Below are 24,531 nucleotides of genomic sequence, written 5' to 3'. Positions count from 1 at the left end.
TTGGCTGGAGTTTGCCTTTCAGGTGCTCACTCCCTTGTGAGATTTCTCAGGGGTCACCTGACATCCAGAGGCCCCACGCTTCCATTTTTGAGCAGTGAGGTGACAGGTGCCCACTGCCAGACTGTGCACTGCTTCGAAGCCAAATGCTGATGCGTGGGGTTTCTCCCCCCAGGTCATGCTTGACTATTCTTTGACGTGCTCCTAGATCTTCCCTGAGTTCAGACTGCTGACTATCCAAACCCCGAATCTTTTCCACCAAGCAGTCCCAGTGGCCTTCCTTAACGCCACACATTTTCTTGCAGTAAGGGGCCAAAGAGTAAATATTTTTGCTTTGTAAGCCATTTGGTCTCTGTCACAGTCAAGGCTGCAGTTGTCACGCAAAAGTAGCCGAGGACAATGCCGGAATGAATAGGTGTGGCTATATTCCAAAAGATGTGATTCACAGCAGCAGGCAGTGAGCAGGATATGGCCCCCTGACTGTAGTTGGCTGGCCTTTGAGTTAGATCAGTAGTGAAGTCTAATGGTTTCTATAGCAATTATTTGGAGCTCTGATGGTCAATTTTTATCAATGTGACTGGACTATACTACCCAGTTATTTAGTCAAATACTTATCTAAGTGCTGCTGTGAAGGGCATTTTGTAGGTTTGACGTGATTAATACCCTTGACTGTAAGTAAAGAAGAGTATTCTTAATTCTAAACGTAATAGTTTGCATCTACCAACCCCAAAACAGCATTCAAAGAAGTGCATGTGCCTACATGCTCCATACTGTCTCTGGTTTAATTCACGTACGCTACACCAGTTGTCTCCATCCTGGTTCAAGGAAAGACCGTTCACTGGCTTTTGTTTTCTGGAAGCTTCTTCACAACTTCCCAGACATCCTTGACAGGGAAGGTGGTGCTGATGTGTCCGAGGGGGGTGTTCCCAGGAATAAACGGGCGCCTTCGCTAGGAGCAAAGCGGTGTCAGAAAGACCGACCGTAGCATCTTTTCTCCGAGCTGCAATGTGATCAGGAGGCAGAGGCCAGGCCCCTGGGACGGACATTTACTCCTCAGTGAGCACCCCGTCTGCGATGTCAGAGACTGTGGGCCTCTCTGGGAGAGCGCTGCCCCTGCAGAGGGACGAGCCCTCCTTCACTAAACCTTCTCTTCTGCAGCATCCAACAGTCACCCCTCCAAACACATGCACACACCCATGGTGCGCTGTATCCGTGCGTCGTTCGGACCTGGGTCCATACTGGCTTTGCCCTGAGTGTGGGTTTTTACAAGGTAGGACAGAAAGGTGAAGATTGGAGGACAAGAGAGGTGGAGATGGAGGCACCTGTATGCACAGGTGGGTGCTGTTTTCTCCCTCCCCGAGCTAGAGGGTAGCCTGGTCTGGGGACCTGCTCCCTGCTTGTGTGAAGGGCACCCTCCTTGGTCCTTAACAAGAGAAGAAGTCATGCCTGTCTGAGCCTCAGTTTCTCTGTGAGAGTCTTCCTTCTCTGGGTTCCAGGAAGACTCTGGTTTCTTCCAAGAAGCTGGTGTGTTGAGTTTTTCAAACTCTTAGCCCCCAGATCTTGCCACTTAGGGCTGGGTCAGCTTTCCTCTGCTTCCATTCTTCTTGGCCTGAGCTTACCTGAGAATGGGCATCTCTATTCCTTCGGCATCTGCATCCCAGCAGCTCCCACTTCCTGTTCACCACTTACAGCCATACAGAAAGGGCCACGTGGGTAAGACAAGCTTTCGAAAGTTGGAGTAACTACTTTTGTGAAAGCTTGACTTCCACCAGACTTCTTAAGAGTCCTGTTCTGTTTTCTCCCTTGAATATTTGAAAACACAGGATACTCATGGCGTTCTTCAGCAGTGACAGTGTAGGGAAGGTTGGACTATTTTGTCTACAAGTATTTGGATTTTAGGCAGTGAAAACACTACGTAAATAAAATGTTGTTGTTGGAACTTTGTTCACTTCCCCCCTTATTATTTATCTATTTATTTATTTTAGATGTTCCAGTTATGGTACCAGGGAGAGTTGTGCTAAAATCAGACTTGCCTTTACCTCCGTTTGTAGAGATGTTCATAGCACGTGGGTAGATCTCAGTCTGCATTGTCTCAGTGTGCAAGAAATGATGTTTCTTTGTTTCTCTAAAATTCACCTTCATGTCTCCATTGCATCGAGGTGCTAGAAATGTTTGCCAAATTAGGATTATCCCACCATTTCTGGAGTTATATTTAAGTTCTGGGAGGAATGCAAGAGAAGGTGGGAGAGATCTCATAACATGTGACACTTGTATGTCCAGAATTCTCAGCATCTCCTGTATTGTCTCTGGCCTTTGCTTTCCAGGACCCCATGTCTCTGCAGCATCCTCCATCTCTGCAGGACACATCTGTAGATCTGACGGTCTTACATCTGTACCCAGGATTCATTCTGCTTCTTCCTTCACATGCACTGGGCCAGAGCCACCCCATGAGGCTGAGTTCAGTGACTTTCATGCCACACTTGTGTGCGTGGAATGTTCAGTCCTTCCTGCACCTCGCTGGGGTCCTGGGAACTCTGCAAGGCAGCTGCAGGCCTTCCAGAAAGACACCCTACACAAGGCCTTCTACTCTGGGTCTTGCTGCTTCTTTAACCTCTACCTAGAGCTAGACCCAAACCCCCAACCACCTGGAATCCTTGTCAGCACCTCTGAGGCTCAGACTGGGGAGAGTTGGCCTGCCCTCCTTTGCTCAGAGCCCTCCCAGCATCTTACCTCCCATTGCTTTCACACTGGTCATTTTCCCTCCAGCCTGGGGCTGCTTATATTTCCAGGGTGGCAAGAGTGGACAGACTTTTTTATTTGGAACCTAGACTTGTAAAACTTCAAGGCTTTTTCACTGCTTTCTGCTATGACATTACATACGTGAGTTCATGAATTCTCCTCTTTCTGGTCTCCCCAGTAGAACAAAAGGGTAAAAAGTCCAAGCACATATGGATGGGTCATGTCAGTTAATAACAAAAGGTATTATCAGAGACACATAGTTTCTCTTTTTCATCAGCTCTATTAATTATATGACCATTTAGAGACTATCTGCCTTCTGATGGAAATGTTCTAAGGGCTTAGGATGCATAGATGAATATGAGACAATATCTCATCTCTTTAAGGTCTAACAATTTGGGAAAGTAATGAAAAACATGTGCTGCCTCAGTGTAAAAAGCTTGATAATAGGGTGTAAACGGAGCCCCGTGGTCTTGCAGGTGAAATCATCTGGGGCTACCGGAGCATCCGTCTTGTTTCTTGGATGTCACTGGGGCTCAGGAATCGCTGTGTCCAGAATTTGAAATTACTGCTTTACCACGGATGTGAAGCAGTGGGCGAGCCTCCCAAAGTGATGAGGAAGACGATTTGCAGATCCTGTTTTAAACATTGAAACTGTGTTGCTCAGCTGCTCACGGTTTCCATGGAGAACTTCGGCCACAGGCTGGTACACCAGCTGAAAACAGGTCTTCCATGGAGGATGCATTGTGCCGATGAACACTCTCGTGTCATGGGGAAAATTGCTTGATGAAGCCTTCCTGTTTTGCCTCTCTGTGTAGAAGTCCCACTTTCCTTTATTTATTTATTTTATAGCCGTACCAGAGGTGTATGGAAGTTTTCAGGCCAGGGATTGAATCTGAGCCACAGCTGCAGCCATGCCAGCAGATCCTTTAACCCACTGATGTCACACTGGGGTTTGAACCCATGCCTCCGCATCAACCCAAGCCACTGCCGTCAGATTCTTAACCTAATGCGCCATGGCGACAATGCCTAGAATTCCTACTTTTAAACTGGGAAAATCTACAAGAGATCACACCCAGCAGGTTCTAGGATTCCATGAATAGGTTCGCCCCATTCTTTTAGAAGTCACCCTTCATCACTACGTATACACGCCTTTTGGCAGCTCAGTGACCAGGGAGCACTTGGCTGTCCATCGCTAAATCACACAGGCATGTTCAAAATGGACTGCCTGGCCAAATACCTCCTAACTCCAGGGCTTAAGGCATTACTTTCTTGGGATTCTGTAAATCTGAATTTATTGATCTTATCACTGCTCTGGAAGATTACACTGCAATCACTATTTTTTCCTAATTTGTAAAGTCCTCTGAGAGGAGTTTCTCCAGAACCATTTTCCTTCCTTCCTTCCTTCCTTCCTTCCTTCCTTCCTTCCTTCCTTCCTTCCTTCCTTCCTTTCTTTCCTTGCACCACATCCAAGGCATATGGAAGTTCCCAGGCTAGGGGTCAAATCAGGGCCACATCTGCCCACCTACACCACAGCCACAGCAACACCAGATCTGAGCCCTGTCTGCAACCTGCACTGTGGCTTGTAGAAATGCCAGATCCTCAACCCACTGAGCGGGGCCAAGGATTGAACCCGAATCCTCATCGATACTGGTCGGGTTCTTAACCCGCTGAGCCACAATGGGAACTCCCAGAACCATTTTCAACTCTTTGCCCAGCCCCTAGCCAGGTGGCTGCACTAGTTCGCACTTAGGATCTGGCCCTGAAGCCAATACATCAGAGAACACCTGCTTATAAAACTCCTTCAAGGAAAAGTCATGCTGAAGAAAGGGGGTCATTCTTGTACCCAGCCAGGCTCCATGACATCCAGGACTTGTCGCACGTATTACCTGCGTTTTGCACAAGAATATAATTTGACTCCATGCCTCACCAGAACACGCTATGTCTTATCAAAAGATCTGCTTCGGAACAACACAAAGACTGCATTTGTAGTCCATTTGAGGTGCAGCAGAATTTAAACAGGTTTCCCACCCCCCTTGGAAATAAAAATTGGGAAAAAAAGGTTTTTTTGCATGTTGAGTAATTTATTTATATTCTGTCTCCTTGCAAAGGAAGATGGGAAATGGCTTACACAGATACACTATTTCACCATAATAAAAAATTTAGGAATATCTAAGAGAAGTATTTTCAGAAAGCCAAATAAAGATTAAGGGGTCTGAAATTAAAACAGAGCTGGCAGTAAGGGCTCCTGGCAAGTCAGACAGTCTTCCACATAGTAGGGGGTGAATTACAAATTTAATTCTGGGCCCAGAGAGGCTAAAAAGAAGATGCAAATGAAATCACTCTCAGAGCTGATTTTTGAAAAGGGGTAGACGGGTCAGAAAAACACCTACTCCTGACACGGAGGGAGGAGCGATTTCTTCCTTCCGTCTTCATGGGGAGGCTTTCTGCAAAGGGTGAATGTGGTTTTCAATCACAGGCCTGCGGGAGACAGTCTGAGAGGTGCTGCGTGTCCACAGGTCAAGGGAGGTGAGCTCATTCCAAAGGGAGGAAGGAAAGCCGAGAGAGAGGCCACTCTCTTTTTTATTTCCGTGAACCTCTTCCCAGTGGTACTGTGTTGGGACTTTACATTTTCTTTCTTTATCTCTGAATCCAGTATAAAAGCCCCCCCTAAGACCGCGAGAGTGGGGAGCACTTTTTTTTTCTCCTCAATAATGTGTCTTATTTTTCAAATATAATTGCAAGGGATGTTAGTTTATATACAAGCAGGGACTGTAAAGTTCCACCTTTCATATGTATTCTATTAAAGAGAAGTCATTTTAACAGAACCAGGAAAGTGAAATGAGGCCCCTAGTACACAGACCCACAGAATGGGAGAAAATATTTGCAAATGAAGCAACCAACAAGGGAGTCATCTCCAAAATACACAGACACCTCCTGTAGCTCAATATCCAAAAAAACCAAACAACTCAATCAAAAAATGGGCAGAAGATCTAAATAGACATTTCCCCAAAGAAGACCTACAGATGCACCCCCCCAAAAAAAACCACATGAAAAGATGCTCAACATCAGTAATCATTAGAGAAATCCAAATCAAAACTACTATAACATACCACCTTACACAGCCAAAATGGCCATCGTCAAAAAGTCTACAAATAAGTGCTGGAGAGGGTGTGGAGAGAAGGGTACCTTCTTACACTGTCGGTGGGAATGTACATGGGTGCAACCACTATGGAAAAAGTATGGAGGTTCCTCAAAAAACTAAAAATAGAACTACCATTCCATTCTGCACTCCCACTCCTGGGCCTCTATCCAGAGAAAACCATAATTCGGAAAAAAGACATGCACCCCAGTGTTCTTTGCAGCACTATATACAATAGCCAAGACATGGACGCCACCTAAAGGTCCAACAACAGAGGAGTGGGTAAAGAAGACATGGTACATACATACAATGGAATTTTACTCAGCCGTAAAAATGAATGATATAATGCCATTTGCAGCAACATGGATGGACCTAGAAACTATCACACTGAGTGAAGTTGGTCCGACATTGAGAGCCAAACTTCATATGATATCACCTATATGTGGAATCTTAAAAAAAAAAAAGATACAAATGAGTTTATTTGCAGAACAGAATCAAACTCACAGACTTTGAAAAACATGGTTTCCAAAGGGGGCTGGTTGGGGGCGTGGGAGGGAGGGGTGGACTGGGGGTTTGGGACCGGCATGTGCACACTGAGGTATGTGGAATGATCGACTGAAGGGGACCCGCTGTATAGCACAGATTCCTCTACCCAATATCCTGTGATCATCTATGTGGGAAAAGAATCTGAGAGAGAATGGATGTGTGTACATGTAGGACTGGTTGAATCTGTTGTACAGCAGAAATGATCGCAAGCTTGCCAATCAAGTCTACTTCAACAAAATTTAAAAAGGAAAGAAAAATAGACAGACAGACAGAAAGGAAGAAAGAAAGAAAAGAAAAAGAACGAGTGAACAAACGAAAGAAAGAAAGAAGGAAACTCTGCTCCAGAAGGAAGCACAGAGACAGCTGAGCCGGGCATGGAGGTGGAGGGGCTTCAAGCAGGGACACTGTGCCGATGACAAAGGGAAAGCAGCAGGAGGCACGGAGACCCCCCAGTGCAAAAAATTGTTATCAAAGAAATTGGCACCACACGCACACGTGAGCCAATGGAAAGGAAAGACAGATTTACACACTTCAGTAACTGCCACTGTGGGTCTTTAAGACAAATCGGATGTGCATAGCCCATGTGGAGTGTCACTGGCTTTGCCCAGGTGATCCATCAGTATGGCAGGACTGGCGCCGGTGCATTTGCGGGGACCCCTACTCTAAGCTGAGTAGTTTGTATCTATCTCCTCATTTTGTTCCCACAAGCATCGTGTCAGGTAGGACTTGTCATCCTCACTGTATAGACATGTAAACTAAGGTTCACAGAGGTTCATGGCTTTCCCAGTATCACACAGCAGGTAAATGGCTGACTGGGACAGGTGCCTGGATCCAACTTCAAACACACGCTCCTTGCTGCCTCCTGCTGGAGACCTGGAGCTTGGGGGTCTTAGTGACTTGAAGGTCTAAGGGGTTAGAACGATTGACAAAGACAAGACACAAAGGTGTGGTATTTGGCGAACAGTAGCGTTTCTTTTCATATGGAAATATGCTCTCCAAGTTCTATCTACTTATAGTGTAAAGCAAGAAATCTCCCCATTGCCCCTCTTCTCAATCCAGACCCACTTTCCCGGAAAAGTATTTTACCTCTTTGAGCTATTTCCTCTGGTATGTGTGTCTGTATCTTTAAAAATATGTCTTCTCTCACTTATTACTGATATGTAAATATTAGACTTTCACTGTGGATTTTCTATTATGATAAATACAAATTTAGCTCAGACGCGCTCTACCTTCCCTTTTGCACCCTTCCAACATGGCTTTACCACTCCCTGCAGTGAACGGCGTGCTTGGCAGTGGAGACACAAATGCAGTGGAGACACAACCTCTCTCCTTCGTGAAGTTGAATCACAGTTGGAGGAAACGCATGGGAATAAGCAGCTACCTTCCAACCTGATAACTCCTGTGACAGAGGTGTTCACAGACTAGACAAAAGGCAGCCGCTTCTCCCTAATGCTTACGTCAAGTTTTAAGGGATGAGTAGAAAGAGTTTGTCGAAGAGTCGGCAGCAGGGTGGTGAGTGAAATAATAGAGATATTGGCTGGGCTTTAAGCAGAGGCAGGAAGTGTGCAAAAGTGCTACGGCTTGAGAGTGCATGAGCCATTCACAGAACCCTAGTAAGTAGGAATTAAGTACAATCATGCACATAAATACTTACACACTTAGTACAGTACCTGACAAAGGAGGTGTCTGATAAATGCAGGGTGAGGGTTTGGTTATTTGTGGTGAGGGTAACTTTGTTGTTGCTGGTGGTTGTGGTTTTGGTAGGGACGCGGTGGTGATTGGCTCTGGTGGTGGATGGAGGCCATGGTGGCTTTGCTGTTGCTGAAGGAGACTGCGGGTGGCTCTGTTCAGTTTTACTGGTGTCGGCCATCCTGGTGGTTTTGTTGTTGCTGAAGGAGACTGCGGGGTGGCTCTGTTCAGTTTTACTGGTGTCGGCCATCCTGGTGGCTTTGCTGTTGCTGAAGGAGACTGCGGGGTGGCTCTGTTCAGTTTTACTGGTGTCGGCCATCCTGGTGGTTTTGTTGCTGTTGATTTTGCTGTTGCTGGTGGTTGTGCTGCATTTTAGTGGTTGTGCTGCTGGTGGTTTTGTTACTGCTATTGGCGGTGGTTGCGACGGTGTGTAAGGAATCACCGATGGCTGGACCACAGGGAATAAGGGTGGTGGAGCTGAGGTTGGCCTCATGTCTGCAATTCGATTGTCTTCTGTTCATAAAAAAAATGTGCTGTAGGGTCCCTGTGACCCAATGGAAAAATGGGTAATAAGATTTTGTGCCTCTGAGTCCACAGTGGCAGTGCACTCTCCCCGCAGTAATCAGATGGTAAAATGTTGGCGCCTTAGCGCTACCAACTCAGCAGCCTTTTGATAGCGAGTAGACATGCTCTTCATGGCCACAAAGAGGACCATTGAGAGAGTTCCCAAGATGGAAGAAATTTTAAAATGTCACTCCATCTGCAAGCTGGATGAGCAGACTTGGAACCCGGGGACAGCAGATGGTGGCAAGCTCCCCAAAGCCCATTTGACCCCAGACTGAAATACTTCTGTGTGCACTCCCGATCGCCATCCTGCCTTCCCTCACACCCATCTGCTTCGGAGGCAGGTTGCCCATCAAGCACTGGGCAGGTCCTTGCCACACAGCACTGTGGCGGGCTGCTCTGTGGGGCCACTTCCCAGCCTGAATGACCACCTCTGCGGAAGCAGTCTGGGCAGGGCAGGGCTGGCAGCAGCTGGCTAAGGACTCATCTGGAGTGATGGTGCCGGCTCTAGTCCAAGCATCAGTTTTTCAGCCTTGGCATCACTAGGGGCTGCGACTATGACTGTTCACTCACCATGTGCTTTCCACATTCTAAGCACTAGGTGGTACATCTCCGTGGTCAGCTTAGGCGGTTGCGTGAAGGATCTGTTTTGCAGAAGATAGCATAAGCAACAGAAAGGAAGAAGACAGAACCGTAGGTACTAGATATAAGTGAAAGGAATATGGGACTTTAAAGTTTTGCTTTGCAAATGTGTAGTCAACTCACAATGATGAGCCTTCGCATTTCTGTTTGTTTTTATTTTTCGGTAGAACACCACAACAGCCCTTGCTCAGAAGGCAAGGGTAGAGAGAGTCTGGCAGGAAAGCAGTCCATTGAGTTTCTCTAGAAAGCAGCAAATCCAGCCCTTTGGCCTCTTGGAGATTAAACCTCAACCTTCGTGTAGTGTTTAGTACCGTGTAGATGTATCGGTTAACTACTGCTGCACCGTAAGCAGTTACATTGAACTTCCCTCTGGGCTGTTGGTCTGCGGCCTCGGCTCCTCCCTGGCTCCTGACCACAGGTGGCCACCCGTTCCTTAGCCCTTGGGTTCACAGATGGCAGCTTGTTTCAGCAGAACAAGCCGGAAGAACCAGAGAGAGAGGAAGTGAAAGCAGGAAGAAACTCGGGCTCGTGCACCCGAATCTCAGGTGTGACACACCGTCAGCCTGTGTCCTGCACTCCTGAGAAGCACGTGGTGTCCAGCCCACCCGCAAGGGAAGGAGGTGACACAAACAGGCTAAAAAGAACTCAAAACCCAATCTGTCAGAATTGAGTAACACATCTGTAGGGATACGCAAGAAAGAAAAAGAATTCAGCAACCCTCAAAATAAGACTGTGATAATAGTTTTCGTTTGACATTTTTGTAAAAGTTTTATTTACTCTGTCAGTGCCTATTGTTAGGACACTGAGGGCTTTTAATAGTCTTTTGTTTCATTCTTATAGAACTCTGAGTTTAGGATCAGCTGTATTTTATGGATGAAGAAATGGGATCTTAGGGGAGTTAAAAGGACAGCTGGTTAGCAGCACCAGGGTTATAACGCAGCCCCACTCCAGAGCCTGTAGCTTTAAACATTATGCTCCAAAGCCCCTCCATATTTCTGGGTTTGGAACGTCCTTTCATATACGGTTTTCTTCTGGACTATGTTTTTTTAAAAAAAACAAATGCACCTAAAAGTGTACGCAGCCTTGGTATCGAACATACCATTCTCATAAGAAGCCCCAGGGAGCCATGATTTGGAAAGGTCCTTTGTTCTTTGTGGGAATATACTTTGCTCCCAGCCTGCGGGATAATGTTTGCCAAATTAGGCTTTCTCAGCCATCAATGTAAGCAGATTACACACATGGGAAAGGGAAACCACACATGCCACACACTTCCGGTTCTTAGCTGTAGCCTCGGGCAGCCAGGGGGCCACAGGGGCCACAGCAGAGCCACCCATCACCTGTAGGGTCCAGGGCAGCCCAGCAGCAACAGCGCATGCCCCAGGGAACAGGAAATGTCTGTGCCAGGAGGAGTGGGCACAGCAACCCCCACGGTCAGTCAGCGTGACACCCCTGCAGTTCCCCAGAAATGCTCAGTGGGGAAAGAAATCTAAAAACCTTGGACCATGGAAGATCTGGTCTTCTATCGCAGAAAAAATGCTCTTTCCAAACCTCCAGGTAATGGGTGTTTCAGGTGGACAGCTTCCGTCTGCCTCTTCCCTGACATCTGCACTGAGCCATGTCCCCACCGTGAAGAACACTGGTCAGTCCCCAGTGGCTCCGCTCCAAGACGCTTGCATGATTCTGCGGCCACCTTGGAGGAGGTACGCGTACCAAGAACCCGTTGACACACTTTCCAAAAAAAGGTTCAAACCTTCTTCTTCCAGAAGGTTCCAGAGTGGCCCTCCTAGGTGGCCTTGCTGTTTCCAGTGAGCCTGGGCTGTTCTCCTTTTCTGACCCTTGACGGAGTCCGACCACGGGCTTTTCTTTAGCAAGTGGGATGTGAGTGGAAACGGCAGTGAGCCCGTTCGGGACCCAGGGCTCCAGAGACGTTACAGGTTTCTATTGGCCTTCTTCCCTTCTGCCGCTGCCGTGATAGGGACGGAGTAGGCACAGGGGGCTGTAGAGGTCGCAGTAAAGATCAGTATAGGAGGGAAATCCAGGGGACTGTGGGAGGTCACTGTGGGTTAATAAGTGCTCAGAAAACGCCATCAGAGCAAGGCAGGCTGGCTTGACTAGTGGAAGTGCAAGAATTGCCTCAGGTCGTTGGCTGGGGGATGAGGTGAGGCCTGCATTCAGGTTCAGACCACAGGCAGGACTTTGAGGACCGCCCTTCCGCTGATTTGAATACACACCCCACCCCCACCGGATACCAAGGAGGAGCCAGGAAGGGAAGAGGCGGGCTTTTCCGACCCCCGCTCCCCTTGGAGGGTAAAACAGGAGCCCACCGGAACCTCAGGGCAGAGTCTCCTTCCCTGCCCGCTGGCGTCCCTCGCAAGGGTCCTGTCTTAATAAATCTATTTCTTGCCTATCACTTTGTCTCTTGCTAAATGCCTTCTGTGCTGAGGCATGAAGAACCTGAACCTCAGTTAGGTCCAGACACCCAGGTGAGTGATTCTAATTTAAAACCGTGGGTTCAAGTCCCAGTCTGGGTTTAGGCTGGGTTCGAGTTCTGGAGTGTGGGTTCACAAGTCCCCATCTGTGTGCTGGTTGGGCTCGGGCCCAGTTGCAATTAGAGTGCGTGTCATCCAGCTCCCTGTTCCAGGGAGAGTGAGGGACCCGCAGAGCAGACCCAGACTAGCCCGCAGCATAGAGCCATGGCCAAAAACATCTCCACCAAAGTCAGCCAAACCCTGCCAACCCACAGACCCATGAGGGTAAACGCTTCTCCTTGAATGCCTCAGAGGTTGTATAGGTGTTTGTTACACAGTGAGAGCTAGATGATATACTAGGTTAACCAGCTTTCCATGATCAGCCATTGAACTGATTATCCAGTTTGTGGTATCTGGAGCCCTGACAATGGAAGAATATTCTCAGGGAGAACATGCTGAGTGAAAAGAGACCCAAGCAAAGAATCTTGGGAAATTCTCACATTTTAGGGCTGAGCAGAGGAGGAAAAAAAAAAAAAAAAAGCAAGGCCCAAGCGGGGTGATTGTAAAGGTGAGAAGGAAAAAATGGAGAGAAGTCAAGGGAGTATATCGATTTTTAAGAAGTGAGGGGCAGAAGAGCAGAATGCTACCCCCACATTCAGCACCAAGCGAGATAAGGAATTGACGAATTCCCCGTGGATTTTCCATTCAGGGATCTTGGGGTCTTTTCCCTGATTTCAGCGGAGGAGTGGAGGACCAGGCTCAGGCAGAGAGAGTGAAAGGGAGAGAGGGAGCTGGGAAAGAGTGAGGCTGTCATTGCTTCTAAATGTTTCTTTGCAAATAATTTCAAATTTACAAAAGCTGCAAAAACAAAAATAGTGCAAACAATCTTATATCCTTTATCCAGATTCACCTGTTTTTATCCCATTTGCTTTATCATTCTGTCTTTCTCTGTGTACACATACATACATACATGCATAATTTTTTTCTGAACCATTTGAGCCAAAGTTACATATATCACGGTTCTTTACTCCTAAATAGTTCAGTGCGTATTTCCTAAGAATAGGGATTTTTTTTTTTAAGGGCTGCACCTGTGCACATGTAGGTTCCCAGGCTGCGGCTCTAATCAGAGCTACAGCTGCCAGCCTACACCACAGCACAGCAACGTGGGATCCAAGCTGTGTCTGCAACCTACACCACAGCTCACGGCAATGCCAGATCCTTATCCCACTGAGCAAGGCCAGGGATGGAACCCGCAACCTCATGGTTCCTAGTCAGCTTCGTTTCCGCTGTGCCACAACAAGAACTCCAGGATATTTCTTTTTTAACCACAGAAAACTATTGACTTTCAGAGGACAGAACCAAGAAATAAATGCATGTGTCTACAAATACATATAAATATACTTACACGCATACGTACACATACATACATACATATAAGCACGTGCACGTTAAGCCTGCATATACACGTACACAACCGCATTTGGAAAACATCAGCTGTTCACACTAATCCTTCCACTTGCAATCCATTCTCGTAAGATTCTCTCCTGCCATTTGCACTTCCCATATACACAGGTTCCTTCTTCCATGGTGAGAACGCTGACTCCCCAAAATATTAGCATTATTTACTAAGTTGCTCAATCCTGTAATACATCTAAAGTAGCGTCAGACTTTCTTTTTCCCTATCACTATGATAAATAAAACCTGTGTCTTTCTGTATTTAGCTTATTTCACTTACCATATGTCCTCTATATTTATTCCTGTTGTCACAAAGGACAAAATTTCCTTCTTTCGTAAGGCTGAATAATATTCCTTTGTTATGTACATAAAACGTTTTCTTTATTCACCTATCTTTTAAAGTATTTTATTTTTATTTAAGTATGGTGGATTTACAGTGTTGTGTCAATTTCTGCTGCCCAGCAGAGTAACCCAGTCATACATATATATACATTCTTTTTCTCTATTCATCTTTCAGTGGACATTTAGATTGCTTCCATGTGTTGACTATTGTGGAAAATGCCGCAATGAAATGGGGGTGCAGATATCTCTTCGAGACCCTGATTTCAACTTCTTTCAATATATACTGGGAGTGGAATTGCTGCATCATAATATGGTTCTAGTTTAAATATTCTGAGGACCCTCCATGTTTTTTTTTCATAGTGACTGAATAAATTTACATTTACATCAACGGGATGCAAGGGTTCCCTTTTTGCCACAACCCTGCCAATACTTTTTTCTCTTTTTTTTTAAATTTTAACTCAATGAATTTTATTACCTTTATAGTTGTACAAGGATCATCACAACCCAAGTTTATAGCATTTCCATCCCAAACTCCCAGCCCATCTCCCTTCCCCTCCAACCTATCTCCTTTGGAAACGTTATGTTTTTCAAAGTCTGTGAGTCAGTCTCTTTCTTCAAAGAAGTTCATTGTATCCTTTTTTTAGATTCCACAGGTAAGTGATAGCATATGATGTTGGTGTCTCACTGTCTGACTAACTGCACTTAGCATGATAATTTCTAGGTCCATCCATGTTGCTGCAGATGCCGTTATTGCTTTCCTTTTTATGGCTGAGTAGTATTCCATTGTGTATCTGTACCACATCTTCTTTATCCACTCCTCTGTCACTGGCCATGTAGGTTGTTTCCACATCTTGGCTATTGTATGTAGAGCTGCAATGAACGTTGGGGTACATGTATCTTTTCAAGTCATGGTTTTCTCTGGATAGATGCCCAGGAGTGGGATTGCTGGATCAAATGGTAATTCTATTTTTAGTTTTCCGAGGACTCTCCATACTGTTTTCCACAGTGGTTGCACCAATTCACATTCCCTCCTTTTTTGGTAACACCCATTCTAACAGAAATGAGATAATACCTTATCGTGGTTTTGATTTGCATTTCACTGATGACTAGTGATGTTGAGCACTTTACTTGTTGGCCACTTGTATGTCTTCTTCGAAGAAATGTCTGTTTAGTTTATTTCTTTGCTTGTTTTTTAATTGAGTTATTTGAGAGGTTTTAGGGTGTGTGTTTTTGCTTTGTTTTATTGCTATTGAACTTTAGGGGTTTCTTATATATTTTGGATATTAAATCTTTACCACATATATGATTTAAAAATAGTTTCTCTCATTCCATAGTTTGCCTTTTCATTTGTTGATTATTTCCCTGGCTGGGCAGAAGCTTTTTTGTTTGGTATAATTCCACTCGTCTACTTTTGCATTTGTTGCCAGGCTTTGGTGTCATATTAAAAAAATACATTGTGAAAGCCAATGTCAAGAAACTGTTTCTTTATATTTTTTCTAGGAGTTTTACAGTTTCAGTTCTTATGTTTAAGTCTAATCTATTTTGAGTTAATTTTGTGGATGGTTTAAGTTAAGCATTTAATTTTATTCTTTTGCATGTGGATATCCAGTTTTCTCAACACCATTTATTAAGGAGACTGCCCTTACCCCATTGTATATTCTTGGCATCCTTGTCAAAGGTTAGTTGACCACACATATGCGGGTGTATTTCTAGATGCCCTATTTTATTCCATTGGTCCATACATTGGCTGTATGTTTTGATGCCAGTATTATACTGTTTTGATTACTATAGCTTAGTAATGTATTTTCAAGATAGAAGTGTGATGTCTCTAGCTTATTCAAAATTGCTTTGGCTATTTGGGGTCTTTTCTGATTCTCTATAAATTTTAGGATTTTTTTTTTATTTCGGTAAAAATTTCCATTAGGCTTTTGATTAAATTGAATTTAACAATTTTTAAAATAAATTAGTAGTATTAATCCTTTTATCTGTAATATAATATTATAATCTTTTCATTTGTCATTTTTTTACTTTGCATATGCTGTAGTTATGCCATTCGAAGTATTTATTTTTATAGTTAAACTTATCATTGTTTATGGCATTTAATGTCAAGTCAAGCCTTTTGTAATACTCAGGTTATAGGAGAATTTACTTCCGTTTTCTTCTAGTATGTATATGCACATAGTTTTATTTTTTACATTTAGATCCCTTATCTACTGGGAACTTATTTTTTTATGTGTTGTTGAGAAATGGATCTTATTTTTATTTTTTTCCAAATGACTACCCAGCTGTCCCAACATCATATATATAAATATCATTAATATTGCTGTTATCTCAGTGATCTGAGATAACTGTTTGCATTTTTTTCCTTTACTTTGTGTAATATTCCACTGTTCTGTCTAGTCATATACCAGTACCACACTGTTTTAATTGTACAGGACTCATATTATATTTTAATATCTGGTAGGCCTTTTCTTCCCTCTAGCCTCCCCCTACCCCCAAGCTCCTCTTTGTCAGTGTTTTCCTAGCTATTTTTGTGTGTTTATTTTTCTGACTTGTCTAGCTCCATTAAGAAGCTCCTTAGAATGTTATTTGGGACCGCACTGCATTTATAAATTAACTTAGGGAGAACTGACATCTGGATAACATTGAGACATCTAAGCCAAGAACCAGGGATGCTGTTCTTATTGTTCAATTATTCTGCTTATTTCCCTTGTCATTTCCTTCTTTCCCTTCACTGCCTCATCTCTAACGGGTACCGTGTCCTTCCTGCATATCAGTTTCTCTCCTACAAGCAAAGCTTCTTTGAGGCTGCAAGCTCTTTTTCCATAGCAGTGCTATGCGTCTCCAACTCCTGCCTGGTGTTGAGCAATTTTGCTTTTACTATTTCAGTTCCTCTTTCAGGGGGTGATTTTTGTCTGTACGTCTTCTAAGCCCTCTGTTCCCTCTGCTCTTTCTCACAGCTCTTTCCTCTCTGCTCTGCGTCCACAGGCTCCCAGAGGCAGAGTTGGCAGAGGAGCACCGCTGGAATTTGTGGCTGTTTTTCTCTCCTCTCAGGTAATCTAAAGGTTGTGGCTTTCTGTCTTCTGGCAGTGTTTTGGGGGGCCTGAGTCCTTTCTAGTTTCAGTTGTTTTTCTTATTGATTTCACGGCCGTTTGGGAGGGAGGCCAAGGTTCAGAACCTTTCCATCATGGTTCTCCCAGTATTTTAACAAGCTCGATATCTAGGCAAATCCGGAGGTAAATTTCAAACCAAAAGTTGTCTTTTCCCCCATTCTTCATTGACTATGAAGTAAAGAGAAGGTACCCTTTCAACCGATGAAGAAATTCTGTGCCTCTGCACAAAAGAGGCTTGTTAGGGAAATCTTGAGGGCAGAAATTAGGGAGTGCATTTAGTCCATGTTTGGGTGATAATGAGGAAAATGTTACAGAAGTTAAGTGCAAGTAAAAACTACAAAACAGACTTGGTGGAAACCTGGCTTTGACTTAATTTGATTGTAGGCCCTGGGGCTTTGTCCCACTGTAATAATTTAGGCACTTTAAATTAGGCTGTGTTTAAATGAATATGACTCACAAATAAATGGCACTGGATGGCCCCCGCCGCCGTCCTGATTTTTGGCAATAAAAAGTATGTGACCTGTGAAATTGGGTATGCGGCTCCCTATTTCGGGGTGCCATGATAACATGCTGGTGTGGAGCTGGTTTACTGTGACCTCTGAACGCCGAAGTACACAAACAGGAAATGACGTCATTTTGCTCCAGCTCGTGTTGTCAATCTTGCTCTGTTGGAGCTCCGTCCCTGCCCATTGAAGACATCTTAGGCAGGTGCATATAGCTTTCTCGATGCTTCATCTTTAGAGAAGCTTCACTGTTGGGTATTACACGTATAGATGAAAAGCGCTAAGCTTACGTTCGGCGCAGAGCTGCTCCCCAACCTCAGCGAAAGGTCCCGCAGTGGAAGGGAGGTGTGCCCGCTCCATTGCTCCTCCTCCTGCCACATTCCCGCTCCCATCTCTGCAGGACAGCGGCGGGGCACGCTGAATGGAAGAAAGGCAACACATCTCCAGAGGCTGATGCTGTTGTAGCCCACTGGCCCCTCTATGTGATTGTCTCCCCAAAGCTGGCACTTCGTTGGGAGACACCCTCGTGGTTGTCTGGCAGCCCCACAGAGGTCTCTGCAAACACATCTGTGAACTCTGTGGAGGACCTTTTAAAATCCTTCTTCTGCTTTGATCTGACCATACACCCAGAGCTTCCTAGTGATGGGACCGCTTGTCTCAGTAGGTTTCCCTCTTGGGTGGGTGCTTCCAAACTGCCTGGCTTGGTCACCGTCTCTAGCACCCTTGCTAGGCAAGATGGGCCCCAAGTGGGTCCTCTCTTCCCAGGGCTTACATTGCACTGCTCCAGCTAGCCTCTCCTCTTCCACATTCTCCAGGGGGAAAGCAAGCAACAGGCTCTTCTTACATACACCCTCTAATTCTAAGAAATACACATCTAGCCCTCCCAGGATCTCCCCTAGATGCTTCACTTAGCATTTAGGGAATTGGCTGTAAGATCCCAATCTCTCCCTCTTAAAGTGTGTATAGTTTCTTCTGACGTCTCTTCCTGGAGCCTCCTTTTCCTTAGCTTGAGAGGACGGGCTAGCATCCTACTTCCCGCTCTCCTGCAGAGACAGTCCACAGTAATCTCCTCCTTGGTTGACAAGTCTTATTATGGCTCATCCCTGTCAATGAACTCATTAATTCTCATATATGTATCTTTCTATGTAAATATTCTATGTAGCATATATATATATGACATGTGTACGTGTACTATAGATATAGAAGTTGCACATCACACACATATTGCATATATCATGCTAGACACATCGTTTGGTGACTAGCCTAGTTCTTCAGTCTTTTAATAAGTCCAGAAGGAATGTGTTAAGTCCTTTGCTTTGGAACACAAGGGGCTTTCATCCTGTTCTTTTGAAGTCTCAGCCAGAATCCCGAACCAAAGGGAATGGTGTCAACCAGATTCTGTTACAAACACTTTTTGCCAGTTTTGATCATGTCTTATGTGCCAATCCCTATTCCAAATGCTTGAACTAATTTTCGTGTTGTTCCCGTAAGGTGGTTTTTATTTACCTCCATTTACAGAGTAGGATACTGGGGTTCTTAGAGGCAAAACGTCCTGCCCAAGATCACACATCTGGGGAGGCCAAAGATGGATATGGCTGGAGCTCTGTCTGATTGCAGAGCCTGTGTTCTGTCCTTCCTCACAGCATCAGATGGTTCGATAGCATCAAATGCATCTGCTAAAGGAAAACAGGCTTCATTCCGAAAGTGCTGATTAAAACGTTCAGTTGGGACATGGGGTTTGTTACCATGAACGCTGGTGTGGATAACACCAGATTCCCTGAAAATCAAGATATCATCTACATCCCACTTACAGGTGCAAAATCAAGTAAAGACTGCAAACTACGCCCCCCCCCCCCCCAACAAGGAGGAAAACCAGCCAACCCATCATTCGGGACCTGGTCAAACTTCTAGTTTCTCAGTGAATGTTGATTTTTGACATAAAGGCATTTGTGCACGTGGCATGTGCTCATGCAAGGCTCAGTGCTGGGAGAGAAAAAGTATCTGAGTGACTAGGTCTGTCATTTAAGGAGCAGAACCAGCCCTACCTTTGCTTTTATATGTTGACATGATGATATTACTCTATTGGCCTTAAATGAAATAATTCTTAAATAATTATACTGATGATAGAAGTGCAAAAAGAATTCTGACTCTAAATTTGTTCATTGCTCCACCATTTTGAGGACAGAAGCCAATGTTTGGTCTTTAGCTGAAACAGACATTTAGCCATAAACCATCGGTCAGAAAGATCAATTTCCTCTGTTATTGTAACTCCCTCGTTTCTCCTAACTGTGCCACGCACATTTTTCCTCACTGACCTTCCAACACATTCCCAGTTTTCATGAGCTTTGTACTTCAGTTATTAAATTACAAAAGAAATGGAGCAAAAGGACCAAAATATATTTCTCAGAAATACAGCTGTGCTAGCAACGGGCGCTGCATGTGAAGTGTGTCTCTTATCCCACTTCTCCTCATCACATTTCAGCAAATAAATCTGACTCTCTGTGGAACAATTTTGGTGTTAGCACAAAGTAATTCAAAACAGTGGGAGGTGGGGGACGCTTAATTATGACCAGCAGAAGACGAGTCTGCAAAAGCTGTGCATGAAATGATTTAGTTAGGAAAAGAGCTCTGCCCAAAGCCCAGAAAATCCTTCTGTTTCCCCCTAAATTATGAGGCATTCGTTCTATTCTATAGTGATTTACATGTTAATCCCATCAAACTACTTTTGTCTAAAATTATCCTCTGTCTGTTTGTCCTCCTCGGCAATAATATGTTAGGATTCATCCATTCATCCATTCATTTTTTCACTCACTAGACAGAACACGAGATGGTTCCTACTCTGGTCACCCACATAAAAAGGATCATTGTATTCCGATCGACCATGTGGACAGACAGAGAGGGTGGTGCAGAGCCAGCAGCATCAGGGAGGACCGCGTGTTCCAGGCTGCACGGTCACGGGAAGCTTCCTGGGAAAGGTGATGGCCGAGCTGAGTCTTGGGGCAGGAGATGGTGAGGTTGAGTGGGGCAGGATATCCTGCGTAGAAGCGGGTGGCGTGACCAGCGACCTAGGGATAGAAGGAGAAAGGATGAGGACTGTGGGAAGTAGGTGTCTCACTCTGCTTGGGCTACCATCACAAATTACAGGCCGGAGGGCTCAAACAACAGACATCTATTTCCTCACAGTTTTGGATGCTGGATACTTACCATCAACGTGCCGTCAGCCTTGGTGTCTAGTGAGGGCTCTCCTCTGGGGTTGTAGCAGGTTGCCTCCTTACCATCTGCTCACATGGCATTTCCTCTGTCTTTGGGGAGAGAGAGAGTGAGAGAGAAAGAGAAAGAGAGGGAGATTAATCTCTTTCTCTCTCTCTCTCTTTTTTTTTTTTTTTTTTGCTTTTTAGGGCCACACCCACAGCATGAAAATTCCCAAGTTAGGGGTTGAATCAGAGCTATAGCTGCCAGCCTACACCACAGCCACAGCAATGCAGGATCTGAGCCTATATATCTGTGACCTACACCACAACTCATGGCAACACTGGATCCTTAACCCACTGAGCAAAGCCAGGGGTCAAACCCGCATGCTCATGGATCCCAGTCAGATTCGTTTCTGCTGTGCTACAACAGCAACTCCCCCTTCTTCTTCTTATGAGGACACTCATCCCGTCACAGTGGTCCTGATGTATCCCTCATTACCTCACAAAGTCTCCAACTCCAAAAACCATCACAGTGGGGGTTAGTGCTTCAACACTATGAATTGGAGGGAGACACATTTTTTTTCTTTTTTAAAGCAATTTATTGGGGTATAGTTGATTTACAATGCTGTATTAGCTTCAGGTTTAAAGCAAAGTGAATCAGTTATACATATACATATAGCCATTCTTTTTTCCCATGTAGGTTATCCAGAACGTGGAATAGACTACCCTGTACTATACAGTGGGTCCTTGTTACGTATCGGACACAATTCAGCAGTCAGGATTTTCCAGAGAAACAGAACTACATATATATGTGCATCTATATCTATATATTGTATCTATGGATATAGATATTGATTGATCTATCTATCTATATATAGATATTGATATATTCTGACTGGTGTGAGGTGGTATCTCATGGCAGTTTTGACTTGCATTTCTCTAATAATCAGGGATGTGGAGCATTGTTTCATGTGCTTGTTGGCCATCTGTACATCTTCTTTGGAAAACGTCTATTCAGGTCTTTTGCCCGTTTTTCAATTGGATGGCTGGCTTTTTTGCTGTTGAGTAGTATAAGTTGCTTGTATATTCTAGAAATTAAGTCCTTGTCAGTTGCATCATTTGAAACTATTTTCTCCCATTCTGTAAGTTGTCTTTTTGGTTTCTTTTTGGTTTCCTTTGCTGTGCAAAATCTTGTCAGTTTGATTAGGTCCCACTGGTTTATTTTTGCTTTTATTGCTGTTGCTTTGGGAGAATGACCTGAGAAAATATTCATGAGGTTGATGTCAGAGAATGTTTTGCTTTTTAAATTTTAAAATTTTTTTTATGGCCGCATCCATGGCATATGGAAGTTTCCAGGCCAGGGACTGAATCCAAGACACAGCTGTGACCTATGCTACAGCTGCGGTAATACTGATCCTTTGACCCACTGAGTTGGGCCGAGGATAGTACCTGCACCTCTGTAGCAACCTAAGTTGCTGAAGCTAGATCCTTAACCCACTGCACCACAGTGGGAACTCCACCCCAATTGCTTTTTGAACAAAGTACTTTTGGTCTATATTTTTTTTCCTTTTTTTTTTTTTTTAGTTGCTCCCATGGGATATGAAAGTTCCTGGGCCAGGGATCAAATCTGCACCACAGCAGTGACCCAGGCCACAACAGTGACAATGCTGGATCCTTAACCCACTGAGCCACCAGGGAATTCCACTTTCCCCATTTTTGATAAGTACATAGGTGCACAAGAGTATGTCTCTGTTATACCTGAAATAATGATACAAGTGGGGAATAAAAAATTGCAGCTATCATGTGTTCTTACCACTGTTGAAAGAATAATAGTGAATTGGAACTGCATTGAATTTTTTTTTTTTTCTTTTTAGGGCTGTACCCACAGCATATGGAGATTCCCAAGCTAGGGGTCAAATTGGAACTGCAGCTGCTGGCCTACACCAGAGCCACAGCAACAAGGGATCCGAGCCACATCTGTAACCTACACCACAGCTCAAGGCAATGCCGGATACCCAACCCACGGAGCAAGGCCAGGGTTCAAACTCATCCTCGTGGATGCTAGTTGGGTTTATAACAGTGGGAGCCACAGTGGGAACTCCCCTGCATTGAATTTTTAAAGGAAGTGGCCGACCTGCTGGTTCAGCCCATGGTGCTCTATGCACATGTGGAGCTAGTGTGACCCAGATGCTCTGATATTTATATGACCTCTCCTAATTTGAAATGTCAGTTCAATATATTTAAATCTGGGAGTTCCCTCCATGGCAACAGTGGGTTAAGAATCTGACTGCACCAGCTTGGGTTGCTGCAGAGGTGAAGGTTTGATCCCCAGCCTGGCACGTGGGTTAAAAGATCTGGTATTGCTGCAGCTTTGGCTCAGGTTACATCTGTAGCTCTCATTCAGTCCTGGCCCAGGAACTTCCATGTGCTGAGGGTAGCCATAAAAAGAAACAAAAAGCAAAATATTTAAACCTGCGGACCAAAACTCATCTGCCGGCAATGCTAGATCCTCTGCTCTAAGTTGTGAGGACAACTCAGTTTTCAGGCAGGAAAATTTCACTTTAACTGAATTCATGATCATAACGAATAATCTCCAGACTTACTGACTTAACATTTATTATCTCCCGGTCTCCACAAATCAGGAGGATCAGGAATTGGGAAGCAACTTAGGTACATGGTTCTGGCTTAGGGCTACTCATGAGTTGTTAGTCTAGGTGTCAGCTGAGGGCTTGAGGATCCACTTCCAAGCCCACTCATGTGGCTGTTGGCAGGAGGCCTCAGTTCTCACTGTGTGAACCTCTCCATAGAGCTGCTGAGCATCATCAAGGCAGGGCAGCTGGCTTTCCCCAGAGTGAGGGATGAGAGAGACCAAGATGAAGCCATGGTGCCTTTTTTAATCTAACCTCAGAAGTGAAATCCTGTCACTTGTGTCATCTAATGTTGGCTGCCCATACCACCCTGGAACAATGTGGGAGGAACTACACAAGGCTGTGAATATCAGGAGGCAAGAATCATGGGTTGTCCTCTTTCAGTATGGTTTCCATACTAAATACTGGGCTAGCATTTGTGCAGAAGATAGATTTGAGGCAGGAACCTTTTTTTTTTTTTTTTAATTTGTTTATATATATTTTTTTCTACTGCTCAGCATGGTGACCCAGTTACACATACATGTATATATTCTTTTTTCTCATATCACGTGTTCCATCATAAGTGACTAGACAGAGTTCCCAGTGCTACACAGCAGGATCCCATTGCTAATCTATCCTGAAAGCAACATTCTGCATCTATTTACCCCAAACTCCCAGTCCCTCTCACTCCCTCCCCTTCCCCCTTGGCAACCATAAGTCTATTCTCCAAGTCCATAATTTTCTTTTCTGTGGAAAGATTCCTTTGTGTTGTATAACAGATTCCAGTTATAAGTGATATAATATGGTATTTGTCTTTATGACTTACTTCACTCAGAACGAGAGTCTCTAGTTCCACCCATGTTGCTGCAAATGGCATGATTTTGTTCTTTTTTATGTCCGAGTTGTATTCCATTGTATGTATATATATATATATATATATACCACTTCTTCCTAATCCAATCATCTGTTGATCATCTGTTGATGGGCACTTAAGCTGTTTCTATTTTCTTTCTTTTTTTTTTTAATTATTTATTTTTTTTCCCCACTGTACAGCAAGGGGGTCAGGTTATCCTTACATGTATACATTACAATTACATTTTTCCCCCAGCCTTTTTTCTGTTGCAACATGAGTATCTAGACATAGTTCTCAATGCTATTCAGCAGGATCTCCTTGTAAATCTATTCTAAGTTGTGTCTGATAAGCCCAAGCTCCCGATCCCTCCCACTCCCTCCCCCTCCCATCAGGCAGCCACAAGTCTATTCTCTAAGTCCATGATTTTCTTTTCTGAGGAGATGTTCATTTGTGCTGGATATTAGATTCCAGTTATAAGTGATATCATATGGTATTTGTCTTTGTCTTTCTGGCTCATTTCACTCAGTATGAGATTCTCTAGCTCCATCCATGTTGCTGCAAATGGCATTATGTCATTCTTTTTTATGGCTGAGTAGTATTCCATTGTGTATATATACCACACCTTCCGAATCCAATCATCTGTCGATGGACATTTGGGTTGTT

At 44.4% G+C, this 24,531-nt stretch overlaps 1 protein-coding gene across 1 annotated transcript in view; it reads left to right on the top strand.

The window, feature by feature from the left end:
* The window catches only part of ATPSCKMT (ATP synthase c subunit lysine N-methyltransferase), a 419,223-nt gene extending 402,550 nt beyond the window's left edge, over positions 1-16,673 (top strand). The window contains exon 8 of the transcript XR_007133449.1: positions 16,570-16,673. The gene's annotated coding sequence lies outside the window, so the exon portion shown is untranslated. The remainder of the gene's footprint in view (positions 1-16,569) is intronic.
* The last annotated feature ends 7,858 nt before the right edge of the window (positions 16,674-24,531 follow it).

Source organism: Phacochoerus africanus, chromosome 1 (assembly GCF_016906955.1).
Source record: "Phacochoerus africanus isolate WHEZ1 chromosome 1, ROS_Pafr_v1, whole genome shotgun sequence".
NCBI classification, from domain to species: domain Eukaryota; kingdom Metazoa; phylum Chordata; class Mammalia; order Artiodactyla; family Suidae; genus Phacochoerus; species Phacochoerus africanus.
This window is presented reverse-complemented; position numbering and strand designations above follow the sequence as displayed.